This window comes from Chrysemys picta, chromosome 1 (genome assembly GCF_011386835.1).
Source record: "Chrysemys picta bellii isolate R12L10 chromosome 1, ASM1138683v2, whole genome shotgun sequence".
NCBI lineage: Eukaryota > Metazoa > Chordata > Testudines > Emydidae > Chrysemys > Chrysemys picta.
The window spans coordinates 200306302-200322287 of NC_088791.1; the positions used below are offsets into that span (position 1 = coordinate 200306302).

Genomic DNA, 15986 nt, shown 5'->3' on the forward strand with positions numbered 1-15986 from the left:
TTTAAAAGATGCAAGATTTATAAAGCTGGACAAATTTTTTGGAATCGTTTATTCATTGTGTGATGGGGCACGACTCACCACTGCAGCGCCTCCTGCTGGCTGTCCTGGGAATTAGCGCTGCGCACTCTTCTGGTAGTGTCTCGCCCACTGTCACCTCTGTTCCTGGACCCATGTTACTCCCAGGACTGTGACATCCTCTTGAGTGACACTGCCCTCTGGCTGTGCCACACTCCATGTCCCCCCTTCCGGGGGGACCTGCAGCCTACTGTCTGGCCACTCCCTTCAATGGCAAACTGCAGTCCACTGTCTAGCCACTTCCTTCAGTGGCTCCAGCACCCTCTTTGCCCTTGCATCAGGGCCTCTGTCTGCAGCAAATGAAATGAACAAATGAAAGAATAATTTGTGAAGGTCAAATAAAATGTTTAATTGTGTGATTTTTTTTTTCATTTTGATGAGAAAAAAACAAAAAAAATCCAATTAATATGATTTTTGGTTTTGTACCAAAAAAACCCTAGTTTATAGACAAATGGACACAAACTTATCCCTCACTTATATCTTTGCACTCCCCCTGGTGTCAATGGATTTGCAAAGATGCAAATAAGAATTTGGCCCATGATCTGAGTTTGCTTGAAAATCCTTTGATAACATCATATGCTCATTTAAAATCACACACACACAAAAAGAACTCCTCAGAACTGTCTATGTGTACAATAGCTAATATAGCAAAACGAAGCAGGGTCTTTCACAAGTTGTGCAGTGGATCTCTTCAAGCTTGATGGCAGCAAAAGTAAAATCCTATCAAGGCAGTAAAAAGCAACATATGAGGCATCTGGAAGAGTGGAATACAGCCCCAATGATGATTCCTTCCTATTAAAAATAACACATGGGATGTGTGATAACACTTTTTCACCTATAATTTTACTGCCAAACAACTCAAAGCTAAGTGTAACTATTCAAGCTAAAAAATAATTGAAAAGGTAGCTCAAGTAAACTCAATGAATTTGCCCTGTCAAAGGACAATCTTAACAGCAATGTTTGCTGGAGTACAATATTGGCTTAATGTGATGGCTCTACTTTATGGAAATTCAGCCTCAGAAAAGCCAAAATAGAAGCTAATTCTAATTATGTCTTCCATAAAACTTGCACCCATACTCTCTACCAGAAATGAGTGACATGCTGTCTATGTACTTCAGATTACTAACCATTTAGACACCAATCTACGCTTTGTCCTCATAATCAATCATTTTTATTACTACCTAAGCATAGCTATTGAATAGATCTGGTGAAAGATGTGTAACACTGAAACAGTTTTGTTAAAAATCGTGCTGATGACACAGCAACATTCTCTCCTTTAGATTAGCCTTAGAAAGTTCCTTTTTAAAAGATTTGTAATAATAAATAAAGTGGATATTTCTCTTCAAAGTCTGAAAAGTGAAATGGAAATCACACTTTTCACTTTTTTTCCTCTGACTAAATATAAATGGCAGACCAAAAACAAAATTCTAGGTCTGAAAATCCACAGATTTTGGAGGTCTAACATCTCAATTCAGAACTGGATCTTTTTTGAATTTTGAAACTAGCCACTATTTTCATTAAGGCCGAACCAAAACTCTAAATCCAAACATCCTGGAACTTTGGTAAATTGGACAAATTGATAAAAATGTGGTGTGAGCCTATCTTTAATCAAAGCCTATAAAAATAAGATAATATAATCACAAGATTAAAATACAGATGGATTAATTATTTATGGTTTAATGATCATTTCAAATGTAGCCATTGTTTTCTGCTTGTGGATTGTTTGCGAACCTGTGTATCCCAATTCATGGTGTTTGCAATTGGTCAACTATTGATTCTGTTTCCACTTTGGATGACTGATGCTTGTAAAATAAGAGAATGATGAATAACACATATCTGGTCATAAATTTTCTGAAGCATAATCATTCAGGCTAAAATCTGTAAAATATTGGGTATTTGTGAACATTTGCACAAATACCTATAATTGTTCTAAATATGTGAAGAAGAAGAAGAAGAATGTTGTTCCCATGATCAGTTCTACTCCAAGGAAAATATTAATATTTAATATTTTAAATATTTTAATATTTTTCAAACTAAGTATTCTATAATGGTAAATTTAAACAGTTCATTAGTAATGTTTCTAACTTCTGGTTAGTAAGCAAACACAAAGAGGAAACTAAACACTCAGTTATTTTGCTCTATACTCAGCTCTAAGACACTAAGAACAATCACAGTGAGTTCAGGGGCTCATAACTAGAGCTGCGCAAAACCTAGTGGTTTGTGTGAACTTTTTGTTTGGTTTTGATCACAATGGGTTTGCACACCTGGAGTTCTGGGGCCCAGACTCTTCTCTCAGTTACATGTGAATAACTGAGAGCAGAACTTGGCCTTGTGTTTGAATGAACCAAACTCTCAAAAATGAAACTCAGTTAAAACCACTGAGATATACCTAGTTTTCTGTCAAAACCTAGAAACATTGTGAACTTTGTGTTATTTCATCACAAACCCATCAACTGGCTCAGGTACACTTGAGAAGCAAGGAACATAACTCAAGTTTCAAGATTACACTGAAGTTCAAACCCAGGCACGTTTTGTGAGGTTTCAGTGGGAACATTTTACACAATGCTATGCGTAAGGGAAAGTGGGTTTTTTTAAATCTTGGGCCACTGACAGGAAGTACTAGTACCCAGCTAATGATCTAATATCTTCAGAACTTAGACAAAACAGAAAATTCAGATGGTAACCAACTGTAGCTTGTTCTATGCTGGTGAAACTAAATGTATGTTGAAAGGGAAGCTGGCACAAGGAATGCTGATGAAATCAATGGCATTGCAAATGGCATTGACATTGAGCTAGCACAGGAGAGGCCCCAGTGATATACAGCCAGCATAGGCAGCTCCCACTGCCAAGCCCTCAGCCCTTGCATATAGAGCTTATTGGAGATGGGGGGGGCAGGATGGGAAGGCACATGCTCTGGCTCATACCCAGCTGGTGGATAGTTGCCTGGCTGGCAAAGGTTAAGGCGCCTCCCATGCTGTTTGAAACTATCATGGCTGGGGCTGGCATAGAGCCAGCCAGAGAATCAGAGTGACTATGTCCCTGATGCCCCTCCTTCTCTCAACTCTCTGTAGAAATGGAGTGCAGCAGAGAATGGAGGCCTTACAATCCCATTCTAAATATAACAGACAATCTGAGATGGGTGACATTTGCATAATTCCAAGGTTATGGGCAACCTATTTCCTCGTGACTTACTCCTCCTGACACTGCATAGTTTGGACCCTGCAAATATTCATATTCACTATTTGTCCAAAATATGGTTTCTATTTGCAGACCAAACTGTTGAGTTTGGAACGATATTCTTTGTTTTATTTTTTATAACATAAGTAATAAAGTTAAAATCTCACACAAATGACTAGCTGTGTGAACTTGATTATTAATAAAATACTTACCTTTCAGATAATCATGCATACCAAGGTACTTATACAGTATTTAGTATACAGAGAAAAAAATTCATCTCAAGGTTTACCAAAAATCTCCCACTCAAGTCCCTCAGTAGTGGCCAATGAAGGTTCAAAAGCTTCCAGTTTCTACATAAAAAGAGCAATATCTCCACTGAAATGTTATCCCTTAGGGGGCAACATCAGGGGAAAGATAGGAAACTGATATGCAAGACCATTGGTATGTCTTTGATTCACTGAACGGTAAGTGCTGATTCCTACACTAGAATGTATTGAGTTAGAATGTGATTCCCATATAAATTGTTCGTTGGTACCATAATCACAAAAAGGCAAAGAAAGGGAATTTTATAACTTGGGGGGAAAAATCAAGACATTTTTTCCTCCATTTTTCTTACTTTCTGGCAGTGGAAGCTCTGGTTTTAATGTTTTGCATTTAAACAGGAAGAACAAGAGAGTGGCCTTCAAACATATGTATTGGTGGTGCTGCATGTGTCCACCACATTTTTGTAAACACTAAATAAGGAAATAAGGTTCATAATAAAGCAGATAGTGAATTTGTAGGTCTCGATTCTGCAAGTGGACCATGTGTGAACGTAACTCTATTCCTGCACTGAGCCACGTTGAAGTCAATTAAGTTGTATATTCAAATCAAGCTGTGGAAATTTAGCCAAACTGCCTATGCTTTATTTCAGTCCATTCAAAAAGCTGCGGTCTACTCTAAGACTTCCAAATACTGGCAATAAAGCGCTTGTTAACATCTGACAATGTCAAAAGTATCTCATGGAATTTTTCCCTTGGGGAAGCATCTGTTTTCCTGTTTGGTCAAAAACCCCAGTGCTCTATTCTAACTGTAGGCATGATAATAAACAGAAGCACCAAAGGGTTGTCGCAACAAGTTTGGATTGAGCTCCATGTCCCACTTATGCAGTTGGAAAGCCCCAGGGAGGTGATCTAAGGAGACAGAAAGGAAACTGAGGGGTCTTCCACATAATATCTCTTGAGATTTTTCATACAGAGGAGCTCAATAGAGATAAAAGAACCTTCTGATCATGATCGGCACTATTGGCAGAAGCAGCATGCTGATATTAACAAAGAGGAGCTGCATGAATGTTTGTTGTGAAATTTAAATAAAGAAAAGCAGAAATAGAATTTTTACAGAAAATTATGTGTACCATTGAAAGCAACATTTGAGCACCTCCAAAAATATATAATGATTAGCGCTGATTGAAAATTTTCTGACAGAACAGTTTTACGTCAGAAAATGTGGATTTGACAAAATCGTAATGTTTTGTGGAAAGTATCAATTTCACTAGTTTCCACAGGAAATTCTGAAAATGTTTCATTTTGTTAAGGTGGAGACATTTTGTTTTGACTTTATCATGTTGACTTTTATGTTGTTTTAGATTATTTTATAATATGACCTAATGTAAAAGTCAACATGATAAAGTCAAAACAAAATGTCTCCACTTTAACAAAATGTTTTAATAAGGAAATATTTTCAAAATATTTCATTTCACAACAAATTCTGAGCTTTTGACTTTTTGTCCTGATTCAGGATGAAACCACATTTTGAAATTTTGAAATTTTGCATGGGACAGCAATTCTGAATTTCAACCAGCTCCAATAATGATGATTAACATTAGTGAATCACACGGAATTTCTATCAAGAATAAAAGCAACTGATATTTGAACTCAGTTTTGGTTATAATACTGAACCTGTCTGGACCCAATTCATTCCTGATATAACTCTACTGAATTCAGTGGAGATAGACCGGGGCTGAATTTGGCCCATTTAATTTAAGCATCCAGAAAAAAAATCACTAGAAAGTTCTCTTACCCTGGAATGTCATGACACTCATTAAGATAACTTAAAGCATAGCTCCCAAGGATTTTGGGCCTGCATTTCTCAGGCTCTGTCACTCTTCTTTCCTTAAGTCATGGAAAGGTAGGTATTTGAACTTCTCACAAAATAAGCATTTTAAACAGGATAGGTGGTGAGGAGTTGTAGGGGCCTCTTATTCCTATTTATCCTGTTACTTGGAAACATTTGGGAAGGGATGGTTCCAGGGTTCACATTGTATATTTGGAGAATATTTTACATACATGGACAGTACAGACAGTTAAATTTTCTTTTTGGATGCATCTTTTCCATTCATTCAATATATTCTTCTGTGTTTTCAGATTCTTAGCTGTATGTAATCTATCCAAAAAAGACTTTCCATTTTTCTGGGTTTATTTGCGCCTCTAGTGAGAGAGATTAAGGCTTTCCTTGCTCCTGGTAGGGAGTGTTGAACCCATTCAAACACTTTTTTTTTTTAAGTTCAAAGCAGTTTGATTAGCAATAAATGAATCAGTTGATTAATCTTATTGTTTATTTTTGCATGGCTCTTCACTTCCAGATTACAGCCAGATCTGCATGTAAAATGTGGAAATGCCCCAGGAAAGGCTGTTCATGCACTAGCTCTGGCCCACCCAAAAAAGAGCAAGCAGTAGGCATCTCATGAGAGAGAGAGAGGCTCTTCTGGAAAGCTCTTGAGCCCAATCTTGCTGACTGGAGAGATTTTGATTCACATCCATGCTTTTGGCAGCTCTAACCTCGGCTTTAGGAATTGCCATTCTGGATCAGACTCACTAGTGTTCAGTGACCATCTCGTGCCCAGCAGCCTGTCTCTGGCAGTGGTCAGTACCAGATTCTTCAGAGGAAGGTGCAAGAACCCCACAGTAGGCACTCTGCCCCTCACATTGGTCCCAAGGGACCATCTACCAGCTGGACATGTCCTTCCATCACAGATACCATTACCATTGGCAGCCTTAGGGCCTGATTCAAGAAAGCATCCCTACTTAGGACAGCACTTAAGCAATGTGTCCTGAAAAGGGATGGACATAAGCTGTGCTTAAATGCTTCATTGAAATGAAGGCTCAGAAAAGTGAGTAAAAAGGTTTTTACAATATATTTAACTCTTAAGAACACTAATGCCGGATAAAGTGGAAATGGATCAAACCGGTTATGCTATTGGAGGTCAGAGGACACCTAAAACTGCAGAGCAGGGCCGCAATAGACCTTAAACTGGATGAGTTGGAAGTTATCAAACAGGGAGGACAATGAACTCCAAAGAAGTTTTTAAAAAATGAAACAAGGAATATTATTGCTAGTTGTCTAAACTTTTCACAAAAAAAGTTTTATCCATTAAGGATAGGCTAGCCCCTAAGTAGAATATTCTCTATTTATGAAACATAGACCTTTCTTCCTGCATTTTCACTTATAAAAATTTGGGACCAAGATGATTGCAGCTTGCATGCCTTCTTGCCACTTGGAACCAGCCACTCTTTTCTGAATGTTTTATAGATACTGACTCTCGTCACATATTTACAAATGCACATGACACACAGTTGACTCAGCCCTCATTTTTATTCAGAGATCTGGTTGGGATAGAGCATTTGCTGAAAAACTTTCCTGATGTTCTGTCTTTATTTGAATACATTGTTAAAGATGCACCAAAATGACTTACAACAATGCACAAACCGAACTTCTAGAAGAGTCCATTTAATACAGTGAGATTTTTTTATCTCCAAACCAGCTTCTCCTAATTATCATCATTTTTCTTCTATAGTCTCTATTATCAGGGGCTCTGTAGTCACAGGTGGCTCAGAAATTGGTCATATGAATACTCGCCTTTCACTTTTCAATGGATTAATGAGAACATACAGTAACTCTGCCTGTCCTCTTTAGCAGGTTTGTGACATATTATAAGTAAACCATGTTAACTGTGACTCTCTTATAAACTTCTCATTAGGCTAAACAGCATATTTTACTCTCATTCTTTCTTCAGGTTGCTGTAGGAGTGTAACTGATGCACCTTATTATAATTTGAAGTAGAGTGAGTAATCTTATTGTCTCTAGCTCTGCTTTTAGTGTGTGTGTAATCACCATGCCTCCTCATGATGGTATGAGTAACCTCATTTCTCTGACACCTTGCTCAATATTCCCTATTTTTGTTCTTTAACTTCAGCTTCTGTAACTTTTGATTAATACTGTTCAACAGAGGATGTAGGGGGGGAAGGAAAGACTCAAAGGTAGGACAAAAGCACTTTTAGATTCCTCTGCCCTGTAACCTTACCTCTGAAACAAGGTTCAGCTTGACAGTGGGCTGACAACAAACCAATGGAAATGATGCAGCCAAAGTTCACCTGCCTAAAACTACCGCAGTTACATGAACTCAGAACATGATACATTTCTACAGCACTGCTCTGGGGGCCAACTATTGTCTTCTGTTGCAGTACCAGGGCTGAGAACTCTACATACACATCAGAAATGTGTGGGTAAAAACACTTGGTCCTTTCTTCATGAAGCTCAATTTTGAATCTGGCAGTGCATCTGCTCAGGGGAGCAAAGGGCTGTAAGGAGCCCCTTGCTCCCTTACACCGACCTCCTACACTGCCAGACCCTGCACAGTGTGCGGGAGCAGGGTCAGGCAGTGGTCTGTGCCTTGGTTTCATTACACCCCCAGTGTGCCAACTAGCACAGCTGACCCAGCAGGGAGGGGGACTTGAACTGTGCCAGGAAAAGGGCTGATGCTGCTTATTTCTTCCTTGGAGCACGGGGAAAGCAGGTTAGAGTTTTGACTCTCAAAGTGAACGGTTTGGTCCTGGCCTCACTCCTGGGGCAGGGCATCTCTGTGTTGCCCCTTCCTTGGGCTGAATTGTAAGGGTTCCCACTTAGCTCATATGTATGTGAGAGCAATGAGCGCTGTTCCAAACAGTATCCCAAAGTATTGGTGTTGGTTGGGTGTCCTTATTTCAGACAAAAGCAACAGAGAGTCCTGTGGCACCTTTGAGACTAACAGAAGTACTGGGAGCATAAGCTTTCGTGGGTAAGAACCTCACTTCTTCAGATGCACCGAATCTAATGAAGAAACCACGCTGACAGCATTTATGGGTACACTCATGGTAGCTGTAGAAGGGGAAATTGTTGATTTCTTTGGAGCTACGACGACACTCCTGTCAAAGGAACGGAATTGCACATGCTGCTCAGCAGCAGTATCACCAAGAGTTCCAAGGAAGGTTGGTGGCAGAAGGGTAGGATCCACTGTGGCACTATCTGCTGGGGTGCTAACCAAGCTTCTGAGAATGTCCTTTACGTTGACATTTTTTGCAGATGGTACAGAAGATACAGTCTTCTCAGTCTGCTTATTTCAGACAGTAAGTATATCCCTTCCTCTGAGAATAATTACATCTAAATTAATATCCACATAGACCAATTTTAAGCTCTATGCCAGGGCTTCTTCCCTCCCCCGCAGGTTTTCTACTCTGGGTAGCGATGCTGGGAGCATTAGTATTGACAGGGCTCCAGGCAGCCATTGGCATTTGAAGCAACATCTCATCTAACCCTGCTCACAGACCTAGGTGGGCATAGCATGGTGGTAAAAATGCTTGTGGCTCCTGGAGCTTAGTCTACATTAGCTCTCCACATGCTGCTCCTATTGGGGGGCTAATGTAGTGATGGCAATGGTGGGAAATTTTGGGCCAAAAAGCCTAGTGTAGACAAGGCCACAGGCTTGTGCATGGCATGTTAGTCACCCACTCAAAACACTGTGTTATAATTACACACTTATAAACATTAATCAATTTATAGCAGGGCCCTAAGCCTGGGTCCTGGCCAAATTTCAGTTCGGGTAATTAAATTCTGCCTGCCTGAATTCCCTGTGCAGTTAACTGTATTATTCTTCACTTCCTGTATTCAATTGTTGGCCAATGTTGCTGTGCTCTGTTTAGTAGCTGACATGCTTCACTGCAGAAGTGGCTGCATTTTGGTAGGAGATGATGTTATGCCTGCGTACAGCTGTGTTTTTTCTAAAGTGCTTTAGAATTCTTCAGAATGAAAGACCTGAAATGTGAGATGGTATTAATTGTCTTTTTGGCCTGGCTTCGAGCACAGAACTTGCATTGGTGTTCATTGATTGCTGATAGGTTCTAAAATACCAGGGAGTATTATTTAATTTTATGATTTTCAGACTATCATTTGCTATTCTTCTGACTGCATGTGCTGTGTTATTGCTTATTTTCAATTTACAGTAACACTAGAGGCCATGACATGCTTTAGTTCTTGTTTTAGAATGTTCATGACTTTAGCTCCCTCAGTTAGAGAAATATTCACATTTGGTATTGAAGCAGCCTGTGTTTTGCAACACTGGAACATACCTTATCCAATAGTTTTCATCCATACTCCGTCCATCTTCACTAGAGTGTTTTGCCACAGGAGATGAGCAGAGTTGTTCATAACATTTCTCAAATGGTCAATAATAACTCTTTTTGTTTCTGCAATTTGAACTTTGTTACATGTCCTGGGGATAACACAGTTTACCATTTATTTGGAGATGTAGAAGAAGCAGACATATACAATTATCAGTGGGAAAGCAGGTTAAAGATTTGCCAGTAGATCATAGAATCATAGAATATCAAGGCTGGAAGGGACCTCAGGAGGTTATCCAGTCCAACCCCCTGCTCAAAGCAGGACCAATCCCCAACTAAATCATCCCAGCCAGGGATTCATCAAGCCTGACCTTAAAAACCTCTAAGGAAGGAGATTCCACCATCTCTCTAGGTAACCCATTCCAGTGCTTCACCACTGTCCTAGTTTTTCCTAATATCCAACCTAAACCTCCCCCACTGCAACTTGAGACTGTTACTCCTTGTTCTGTTATCTGGTACCACTGAGAACAGTCTAGATCCATCCTCTTTGGAACCCCCTTTCAGGTAGTTGAAAGCAGCTATCAAATCCAGTCTTCTCTTCTGCAGACTAAACAATCCCAGTTCCCTCAGCCTCTCCCCATAAGTCATGTGCTCCAGCCCCCTAATCATTTTTGTTGCCCTCCGCTGGACTCTTTCCAATTTTTCCACATCCTTCTTGTAGTGTGGGGCCCAAAACTAGACACAGTACTCCAGATGAGGCCTCACCAATGCCGAATAGAGGGGAATGATCACGTCTCTCGATCTCCTGGCAATGTCCCTACTTATACAGCCCAAAATGCCATTAGCCTTCTTGGCAACATGGGCACACTGTTGACTATATCCAGCTTCTCGTCCACTGTAACCCCTAGGTCCTTTTCTGCAGAACTGCTTCCTAGCCATTCGGTCCCTAGTCTGTAGCAGTGCATGGGATTCTTCCCTCCTAAGTGCAGGGATCTGCACTTGTCCTTGTTGAACCTCATCAGATTTCTTTTGGCCAATCCTCTAATTTGTCTAGGTCCCTCTGTATCCTATCCCTACCCTCCAGCATATCTACCACTCTTCCTGTTACCCAAAATTGGGCCAGCTAGTAAGCTTAGGGAGGACTAATGACGCACCAGAATTTGGCAGAAAGCAGCACGTTTATTATACTGATAGCTAAGCTCAAAAGAAGAGGGGGGGGGTGTTCCACACTTACACTTGCATACACATGATCCCAGGACAGGCACGGCACTGGAGATGTCAGGATTCTTTAAGGTAAGTGTCTCACAGCGCAGCTATGGATGTGCGATGAAGGGTATGTCTTCCCGAGGCACGATGGAATGCAATGATAGACAGATGGATCTTGGTCTCTCAACATAAATAAAATCAAAGATTATCCCAGAGTCCAGACACTTGTGACACATAATTACAAATACAGTCCAACTAAGACAGAAACAGCAGGAGCAAACAAACAACCTTTCTCAACACATAAGAAGTCAGGCCACAAAACCAAAATTTCCTCAGTTCCCACAAAACCCTAATCCCACCTCACCCAATTAAAAATCCACCTTCCTCCTTCAAACCACCCCATTTTCATAGAATATCAGGGTTGGAAGGGACCTTAGGAGGTCATCTAGTCCAACCCCCTACTCAAAGCAGGACCTATCCCCAGATAGATTTTTGCTCCAGATCCCTAAATGGCCCCCTCAAGGATTGAGTTCATAACCCTGGGTTTAGCAGGCCAATGCTCAAACCACTGAGCTATCGCTCCCATAGCTTTGCATTTTTGTGTAGGGAGCTCCTGCTATGCATAAGGGGCAGAATGGGAGAAAGCCTGAAGGTGTTTGAGGGAAAATTGGACTGATGGGTGATGAAGACCAGCACCACTGGCAGAACAGAAGTGAGAGTCAACAGCTTGGTACCATATAAGACATGAGAGCTCTTTTAAAGATCCTGCCATTGATATAAACAGTACCACTTTATTTATTCTTTTTTAAGAAGGAGAGAAGAAGCTAATTATGGGCCTGCTAAAGCCCACTGAAGTCAGTGGGAGCCTTTCCATTGACTTCAGTGGGCTTTGAATCCAGCCTGATCTGAAGTCAATGCTAACTTATAGGTAATGCTGTGTGGGATTTGTGTTTCTGTTCCTGTGATATTTTCAAGAATTTGAAATTTTCTTGTCCTAAATTGAGGTGAAAAGTCAATCTCTACAATTTTTGCAAATGGGAAAAACTTTGTTTTTGTGTTTGGTTTTTTGTTCAGGTCAATCAAGACATTTCACTTTGGTAATTTTGAAGTGTTTCATTTTGATTTTGACCTTTTTTCTTTTTCAACTTTTTATTAGTGTAGCTAGGTTAAATTTCGAACCAAAAAGTCCTTCCAATACAGAAAAATAAAAAATTTCATTTTGAAAATGCTGAAACGAAATGTTTCAATAATTTGGAAACTTTTATCAAACATTTTTTGAGGCAGGAGATTTGTAGAAATTGACCCTGCTTTGCAAACAGCTTTGTTTTTGACAAGTCAGCATTTTTTGATGAAAAATCATTTTGTCAAAAAAATTCCCGATCAGATCTATTTTATAGGTTATCTGTGGAAGAAGAATGTGATGAATATTTAGCTGCGATCATTTCTTTCCCTATTCTTTTTAACTACTTTTGCCTCTGATGGATAAGAAATAATATATTTAAACAGTTAATATACAAAATAGAACCTCAAAAATTTTGTGCAGCCTGTTGCATAAGGTTGTATCTGAAGTAAGGCTGCTGTGTGTTAGTCTGATTCCTTTTAAATTATACTGTCAGTGTTAGTATTGTTAATCCCTACAGATTGGGCTGAGGTGGGACTTGGAGGGGGCCACATGCAGAATTTGAATCAGCACACTAAGGAGTAACTTCTTTATCAAATAAATATTGCAAACTACAGAAAAATATTGGGGTAGAGAAATTTTTAATGTTTTTTTTTTTTTGGAGCCAAGAAATAGCATATTAGTGGATGCAGTACAGCAAAGAAAAGAAACCAAACAAACAGAGGCAAATGTTGAAAAGTAAGCATGGGAAATGTGTGATATAAAAAAAGGAGGCATTAGAGAGTTTTTCAGAAATAAATGATGGTTCACAGTAAGAACCTCACTTGAAGAGAAGAAAGATAAATGAAAGGTAGTCTGAAAATCACAGGGAACAACTCCATTGGCCTGGCCCAATGCAAATATGCTACCACATGGAGAAATTGTGAGAAATGAGGGGCATTCTTAGCTGGTGGAGCTTAGGTCTGATTTAAAGGCTGGGTTCTTGGAGAAGGATGGCAATCCATATCTATCCTTTTACTAGCTTTTGCCAGTTTAGGGTAGCATTGTCGTGGTAACTGTTCACTTATAGTACTCTGCTGGTTAGAAGGACCACCATGTCAGTCATCTAATACAGACAAGGATTTAAAGACTTACTTAGAAAGAAGAGGGGAGTGGCACCTAGTCAGGGCCGGCTCCAGGCACCAGCAAAGAAAGCAGGTGCTTGGGGCGGTCAATAGAAAGGGGCGGGACGTCCGAGTCTTCGGAGGCAATTCGGCGGCGGATCTCTCAGTTCCTCTCTTCCTCTTTGAGCTGCCGCCAAAGTGCCACTGAAGAGGAAGAGAGGGAGCGAAGGACCCGCCGCTGAATTGCCGCCGAAGAATGGAGTGGCACGATTTAGCTGCTGCCAAAGTACCGTTGATTGGCTTTATCTTTTTTTTTTTCCCCCGCTTCACCGCTTGGGGCGGCAAAAAAGCTGGAGCTGGCCCTGCACCTAATATCTCAGGGACTAGCTTTCAGCTGAAGGCTATATGTAGTGGGAGTGAAGGCTCTCACCATCTTTGAAGGATTGGAACCCACTCAAGTGGTAAAGCCCTAGCATATTTGAAAGTAACTTCACTTACAGTGCACAAAGCCTGGGAGAATTTTTGAAGTTGTGATCACTGTTGAGGAGAGACCAGGACCTAATGAAAACTCCATTTCTTCCTGCCAGGTGGTTCACTTTGTGGCATCATCAGAGGTCTCATTCAGTGCGGAAAATTGTGCTACAAAGGAGTGCAAGGAACATTCTGCGGATGTGCCCCTTGAATAATGAGATGGACAAAATAAATGTGGCCTGATGCAAAAAAACAGCACACTCAAGCAGCAAAAATAAGAAGCCAGTTGCCTACAGTAGTTGAACGCCACATTGCATTTCTTGTTAATTCTGTGCACTCAAGAAAATTACAGTTTTAATGATTTGACACAGGGTTTGCTGCTATGTGAGAAAAGAAAAACATCTTGTGTATTTCCACATTCCAAATGTAAAAGAAAAAAAAATTGTGGGCCAGAGACTCTTCTGGCATACATCTGCCTAGCTCCATTGAAGTAAATGGTACTACTGTGCTGATTCACATTAGCTGAGGACCAGCACTTTGTGATATATGCAGAAACACTAGTGAACATTCATTCATTACAGTGTTTGGATTTTCTATTTTCAGTTTTTAAGGTAATTTTCTCTTAAATATATTGTTGCCTAAAATGTTGCTCTCTTGTCTGCTCAGGTGACAGTATCTTTAGTCATTTAATTGCTCAGCACATTAGTGTTAAGTGAGGCCTTCTGGAGCCATCGTATTGTTTTCGGTGATCTAGATTTAGTCCTATCTTATTCTGGTAATCTAGCATTATGAGTTTTGTTATGTAATGTTACAGTCACAGCTCACTGAGTATACCTCTCTTCTGTGTTTCCAGGCTACCCTGTGTCTATAATGTGTATGAAAGAGTTCAGTATAAAAATTCAATTTAGATTTAACAGCTCCATTTTCTGAAGTGCCTGGCCAAGTTGTTTTGTCATCTTATTACATATTGTGATAGGGTGAGCACCTCATCATCCCTGGAGTACAGGATGTTGTCTCTCCTGCAGGGATGAATTTGAGAAATACTTGGGAAGAGGGGAACAGACAATTTCTGAGGGGCTGAGTCTGAGCCGGGAGTCTCTTTGTGCCTTGGTTCAAAAGTCCCTGAAAATGGAGCAGCCAGGCATAGGCAAGTGAATGTCTCCACTTTCTTTTCATCCTGTAGATATGCTGTGTATGCTGTGAACTCTGCCTGTGAGGGAACTTCCTCCCCAGGACAGGGTGGGCTCTCCAGACTTTCTGAGAGTGAGGGCATGTCTTGCTACAGATGGATAGGCAGCCAGGCTGATGTCAGCTAGGGGGCTGGAGCAGCGGGCTCCTCTCCTGAACATTGGTGGTACATTAATGAGGTCCTGTAGTTCCTGGAGTTTTCATGTGAACTACTATTTATTTAGTAGAATATTTTTCTTTGTTTTTTTTTCTATCAATAAATGGCCATTTACACAACATCGTGGACTTGGAATTTATTTAACCAATATCAGAACTCATTGGTAGAGCTAGTAAAAAAAAGAGCAAAGAAATTCCATAGAAAGTTGTTTCTATTTTGCAATTTTTCTCCATCTTTTAAAAATATTCTCTGTGTCATTTAAAAAAATAAATGCCTGGAAAAAAGTAGGGGAAGGAGAAGATTAGGAAAGAAAGTTTTCTAGAGTTAGAGCAAGCGTGCGTTAGTCATTTTGGGGATGGGATAGCTCTGATTCTGGAGAATTACTCTATCAGTAAGAAATATAAGTGTAGTACTGTAATTCAAATAGAAATGTGTGTGTATATCTTCATTTTACTTCAGTCTGCTTATATTTGGCATTTAAAAATGTTCATCTCACTTCTGTGCCCACTTACTGAGATTGATTAGTCAATGTCTGTACTTTGACCCATCAACCTTTAACCCCCAATCGGGGATATTGCAGTTTATGTATTCCTCATGCCACCTCATTTAAACCAAACTTTGCACCCTCGATAATCTGTATGTTATTCCCTGATAACCAGAAACTTCTATGCTCAAACTCTGTTCACTATTTTTTTTAACATCATCTTAATAAAATTTTTAAATCTATGCTGGTGATCACTTGACTGATCACTTTCTTGACTGGTCCCTGCTGATTGATTGGAGCCTGGTATTTCCTCTGTGTTGTTCTTGCTCATAGCCACTCCTGGAGTATACAGATGCCAGGTAGTGAGATGGATTAGGAGATTATATAAGTGAAACTAGTTAATGAATGAGGCACCCTCTGGAAATAGTAAGCATTTTAACATGAGAATAATAAGCAAAGGCATAAAATAGTGATGCTTTGAAAAAAAAGGAGAAAATCTAGCAGGTAGCTTCTGTAATTGAAAGTTGTCACTTTTCTCTCTGATTGACATCATCTTTAAAGTAGACACTTTGAGACACTCTCAGCACATCTCCAG

The 15986-nt window shown here is 40.0% G+C and overlaps 1 long non-coding RNA gene across 1 annotated transcript in view; it reads left to right on the forward strand.

Annotated features, from left to right (window-relative positions):
* The window catches only part of LOC135977435 (uncharacterized), a 105417-nt gene extending 89835 nt beyond the window's left edge, over positions 1-15582 (forward strand). The window contains exon 3 of the long non-coding RNA XR_010594928.1: positions 13679-15582. This is a non-coding gene — a long non-coding RNA (uncharacterized LOC135977435). The remainder of the gene's footprint in view (positions 1-13678) is intronic.
* Positions 15583-15986: the final 404 nt, after the last annotated feature.